Source organism: Carassius carassius, chromosome 2 (genome assembly GCF_963082965.1).
Source record: "Carassius carassius chromosome 2, fCarCar2.1, whole genome shotgun sequence".
Classification (NCBI taxonomy): Eukaryota; Metazoa; Chordata; class Actinopteri; order Cypriniformes; family Cyprinidae; genus Carassius; species Carassius carassius.
This window is the reverse complement of record NC_081756.1, coordinates 28,098,260-28,104,318: the sequence shown is the minus strand read 5'-3', so window position 1 is coordinate 28,104,318 and position 6,059 is coordinate 28,098,260.

The following is a 6,059-nucleotide window of genomic DNA, read 5'->3' as shown; positions in this document are numbered from 1 at the left end:
GTGCTCTATATTTATCGCTTAAGTTACTCAGACATCTATGAAGAGGACTCCTCCTACAGTGAGTGCATTGTACTGTTTGTATTCGCTTCATATTCCCCTTCCATGCCAAGGCTTCTGGGAAGGGGTGCAGCGAAAGTGCTTAGTTTCCATTCTCGTTATCAGGAAGGCAGTGGAAGATGATATATCTCAGGCACTTACCGAGTGAAACTGACAAATGAAATGCTATTGGGCTGTGGACAATGCCTGTTTAATGGAAGTTGCCCTCAGTCTAACACCAAGCTGCGGAGACATTACGCCATGAGATGAAATCTATAGTGAGGCCTTTCATGCAGATGCAGCTGTCCTTGATAACATATCAACTCCTATGAGAAGAAAGAAACGAATGTGAAGTAAAATATATATATCGAAAAAACCTTTTCATTTTTAAGAAAGTCAGACTTTGAGTCAATAGCTTGTCTGTGCAACTTAGCATCTTCATTTGGACTTTTGTAGTCTCACCCTTACTTGTAAATACTGGCTGGTTCCCCTTTATAGAGGGGTGCACATAATTTTTTCAGCCTGGTTCTTATAAGAGAACCTGGAGATTTGGTTTGGTCCTCACACTGCATATAGCGTGACCCATTAAATATAACTATGAAAAATTAATTAATAATAGTTAGAATATTATTGCAATTGATTTATTTAGTTAAAAAATAATAATAATAGTAAATAAACTAAATAATAGTGTGTGATAATATTATTAAAAATTAAAGGCAGTCCTAGTATTAAATACAAATACAGTTATTTTATAGTAAACTTAAAAATAAAATGCTAATATTTACTACTACTTTCTTTGTTTGACTCTTTAAGAAGAATCGCTTTATGTATTCCCCAATTTTAAGTCACTTTGGATAAAAGCATCTTAAAATAAATAAATAAAAGCGTTTTCATCATATTCAAACTTAAAAATCAGCAGGCTTTTATTTTGGCAGGTTGCCGGCAAGTAAGTATACGCGCTTCCAGATTTAGCGCTGCTGATTAAAGAGCGTCAGTTGATGAATGTCACAGTTTTGCACTGTGCTTTGAAAATGGTATAGCCTAGATTTATGCTTTCAGGTTGAAAATAAAACTTATATAGTACAGTTTGTGATCTGAAATGGTAATTGTGTATTAACAGCTGTCAACCATGTTGGTACGCAAATGCACTGTCAGAATATATTTATATAATGCATTTTTTTATTTTGGTCTCGCATGCGGACCTGTGGACCACTTATGTGCACCCCTGTAATTTATGTCCCCCACTGATAAAGGCGTCTGCTAGACAGTGGCGGCTCCAGACAATTTTGATTGGGGGGGCAATGGGGGGTCCTGGTCATTTCAAGGGGGGTCTCATGAAAACCAACAAAAAAATACAGTGGGCATGGCTAGTAACTGCATATTACTGCATAGAAAATAGATTTTGGTCCAAAAATAGCAAAAACTATGACTTTATTCAGCATTGTCTTCTCTTCAGTGTCTGTTGTGTGAGATTTCAAAACACTGAAGTGTAGTGATATCTGGTTCGCGAATGAATCATTAGATGTAACCGGATCTTCTTGAACCGGTTCACCAAATCGAACTGAATCATTTGAAGTGGTTCGCGTCTTCAATAAGCATTAATCCACAAATGACTTAAGCTGTTAACTTTTTTAACGTGGCTGACACTCCCTCTGAGCAGGGCCGTGCAGAGACCTTTGGAGGGGCAGGTGCTCAAAGTATAAAAGGGGCACATGGAACAAGTGTCAGGATTCGGGGCTAATCACCTGCCTTTTGGGTTTGTGAATGTGTGTTTGGATGGTTTGACAGCTCACTGCGTCTGCATGTTTGATTTGAGTTTTCCCCGCCCTCCTTGTTTCTCCGTTGTTAACCTTAATTGTTCGCCACCTGTTCTCAATGTTCTTCTAATTTCTTCCCTTTATAATTCCCTGTGTCTCTCTGTCCATTGCCAGACTGTTGTAACTCTTACCAATAGCTCGAGCTGGTCTGTGTACTCACCTTGTCTTGTCTTGAGGCTCCAGTGTCTTTTGCTGTTTTGCTCTGCCTCTTGTACTCACAAATGCAGTACTCCTAGAATATTCCAGCTCTCATTTCTCTGGGTCTTGGCTGTCGAACGAGTTAAACTGTGGAACGATACTCATCTGCCTTATCTTATCTGCTTTCAATAAAGCTCAGTGTAACCCGCAACTGAATCCAGCCCGTTTCTCCTGACAGAACAGTCTAGCCAATTATGGATTCAGCGGGATCTGATCCACTTCGCTCAGCTCTCATACAGCAGGGAGTTTGATTGGGACAGCATGCCATCCAGGATGTGGACGCTCTTAGTGCCCGAGTCTTCGAACTCCTCACACGGTTGGATAGCCTTCAGCGAGAGGTGATGAGCCACACTGATGTTGTCAAGTGTCCAGAGGTCACTCCTGTCATGTCCAGAGATGTTGTCAAGTGTCCAGAGATCACTCCTGTCTTGTCCACAGATGTTGTCAAGTGTCCAGAAGATGTTGTCAAGTGTCCAGAGATCTCTCCTGTCTTGTCCACAGATGTTGTCAAGTGTCCAGAGATCTCTCCTGTCTTGTCCACAGATGTTGTCAAGTGTCCAGAGATCACTCCGGTCAGGTCCACAGATGTTGTCAAGTGTCCAGAAGATGTTGTCAAGTGTCCAGAGATCTCTCCTGTCTTGTCCACAGATGGTGTCAAGTGTCCAGAGATCACTCCTGTCATGTCCACTGATGTTGTCAAGTGTCCAGAGATCTCTCCTGTCTTGTCCACAGATGTTGTCAAGTGTCCAGAGATCACTCCTGTCATGTCCACAGATGTTGTCAAGTGTCCAGAGATCTCTCCTGTCTTGTCCACAGATGTTGTCAAGTGTCCAGAGATCACTCCTGTCATGTCCACAGATGTTGTCAAGTGTCCAGAGATCACACCTTCAGAGGTTGCCCCTACCTACTTTGTCTGTTTGGCCATAGAGATTGTTCCTCTTGTTAAGTTCTCAAGTGTTGTTCCTGTCGATCACATCTGGGCAATGTAAATGTTTCTGCCTGTCCTGTCAGACCTACAGAGGTCATTCCTGCCAGTTGGGTCAAGGCCATAGACGGTTTTCCTGCCTGTCAAGTTATGGTTAAGTAAAATGTTCCTGTCGGTCCGGTTATGTCCTGAGGTCGTTGTTGCCAGTTGGGTCATGGCCGTTGAGATGTGTTCCTGTTTGCCTTGTCAAACCCATGGAGGTTGTTCCTGCTAGAGGTTGCGACCACGAGATCATACCAGACCAGCTGTCTGCTGCTTCTGACGAGTCCCTCGGAGGATGCTCCTGCTAGTTGTCAGCCATCTGAAGGGGCTATCCTGTCTGTTTTGTCCTGTCCTTAAAGGTTGTTTCTGTTTGTCTTGTCAAACCCATCGAGGTGGGCCCCTCTCTGGAGCATCGGGTGATGCTCCTGGGAGAGGGGGTACTGTCAGGGTTCGGGGCTAATCACCTGCCTTTTGGGGTTGTGAATGTGTTTTTGGATGGTTTGACAGCTCACTGCGTCTGCCTGTTTGATTTGAGTTTTCCCCGCCCTCCTTGTTTCTCCGTTGTTAACCTTAATTGTTCGCCACCTGTTCTCAATGTTCTTCTAATTTCTTCCCTTTATAATTCTCTGTGTTTCTCTGTCCATTGCCAGACTGTTGTAACTCTTACCAATAGCTCGAGCTGGTCTGTGTACTCACCTTGTCTTGTCTTCAGGCTCCAGTGTCTTTTCCAGTTTTGCTCTGCCTCTTGTTCTCACGAATGCAGTACTCCTAGAATATTCCAGCTCTCATTTCTCTGGGTCTTGGCTTTCGAATGAGTTAAACTGTGGAACGATACTCATCTGCCTTGTCTCCTCTGCTTTAATAAAGCTCAGTGTAAACCCGCAACTGAATCCAGCCCGTTTCTCCTGACAACAAGGCTTTAAATGGCGCTGTTCAAAATATCAATACAGCAATATATTGTGATGCATTCCTTGCTGATTCGCGTATCGATATGGATGATTATGTATTGATACAGCAGCAAATGCTTTGATGCAGTTTTGAAAAAGAAACAATAGAGAAGACAATTTTAAGTTTAAAATAATAATAGCTCTGGGATTAGAAACTGAAATGTCTTAAATTGTCCCAACCTGATGGCTTTTTCTTCTCTGTTCTACAGAATAATTAAGAACAGCGGTTATAGTAAAAACTATAGAAAATGCTCGTGCCTCTACATTTTCATCTTTCTCACCAGCCTCTGTCTCCTGGCTTGCTGTTACCTGATATGTCTGTCACTTGTGCCTCTACATTTCCCTCTTTTTCTTTCTCTATCTCCATCTCCTCATTTTATCTATTACTTTCCACTCTCTGTCCATCTAGGAACAAGGCTCAATTTACTAATTCAGCATTAATCTATTTTAACCATCACTAGTACTCTTGCACCTAATCAATAAGTCCACCTTAAATATTGATACAAAACATTAAAAAACTGATACACTGGAATATAGTGATTAATATTATTATTACTTGTTGTAGTTGTCTAAAATTGAACACCTTTGCAATGTAAACAAATGACAGGCTACATTTGTTATTCATATCCTTCACACTGCACATTGATGTCAGGTATATTATGCATTTTTTATTGACTGATATTTTTACATTTATTTCCAGAGAGATATTATTGAGTTTACAGGCTAAAGTGGTCTTGCTGTTGTAAAACACTGTCGCTATTGTAGAAAAAATATATATTTGCGTCACATTTAAAATATAATTATATTTTAATTCATTTATGAATTGTTTTTATTTTTATAATGATAATTCAGAGAATGAGAAAATCTGAATAAGCCTTACCAGTGTTGTGATAATTATTTTTAAGGCACTCAACGTGTTAAAAAATAAATAAGTACTGTAATATAATAAAAGTTTAGTCAAATAACATAAAAAAGACCAGACCCCTCGATGCCTGTGAAACTTTTCTCCCTCAAACAGCATGCTAAAATTACTCTACACTACAGGCTACACACAGCAATATAAACAACATATCTGCATGTTCTCACATCACATCGTTCTTGTAAAATAATAATAAGTAAATAAACATCAAAATCACTTCGCTGAGAATTTAACACCACTTACCAGCTGCCACGGTGTTGAAAATATCCTCTAACAATTAAAAAATGCACGTGCGGCGTGAGGAATCGTCCTGGTCGGATGAGGTCGTCGTCGTAAGGTGAAAGGTAATCATGTTGGTCATTTTATTTACAGCTAAATTATTATTAATAAATTGTACTAATATTGTGATTGGGCGTGGGCAGGCATTCACAAAAGGGAATTTTATTACAAAAAAAAAATCGAGGAAATTTTGCTTTGACAAAAGGGCATTTAAAGGGCAAAGGAGCAGGTGCTCAAGTGAACCGGTTCTTTCGGGCAAATCGATCAAATAAACCAGTTGAAAAAAAAAATGGTTCGCCGTTTTTTTTGCGCTCGAGGTAATGTCATTGGCGATGACTGCCCTTCATTCAAGCCTTCAGTATACCCGCGCTTATAACATTAGCACAGAATCAGTTCAGAATCAAACACCAAAAGAATCAGTTCGGTTCAGACGCTCTGTGTGTGTCAGTTTGCTTCACGCTGAATCACACATGCGCAGTATCATCAGCTCTTCGGTTCTCGAATCGGACGCCTCTGACAGAAACGGTTCTCGGTTCAGTGTACGAATAAATGTCGAAATAATTATTATTTATTATTGTTCTGCGTAATTTGAAGAGAAACATTTTTTAATCTTTATCCCGGATATATATATTTTTTAATCAGGAAGAGGATGGGGGGTCAAATGGGGGGTCAAAGCGTTTTTTTTTGCAGGGTCTTGAGACACCCCCTGGCGCCGCCGGTGCTGCTAGATAGTTTCAGCATCAGATGTTAGGCCCACGGACTGTTGGCTAAACGTCTGATGCATAAGGCAAATAAAATGGGAAACACTTCAGTAGTTTCAAAGTTGTCATCGGATTGATTCTACAGGAATTCTACAGGACTTCCAAAAGATGTGTGTGCTGCTTCCATTAACAGTT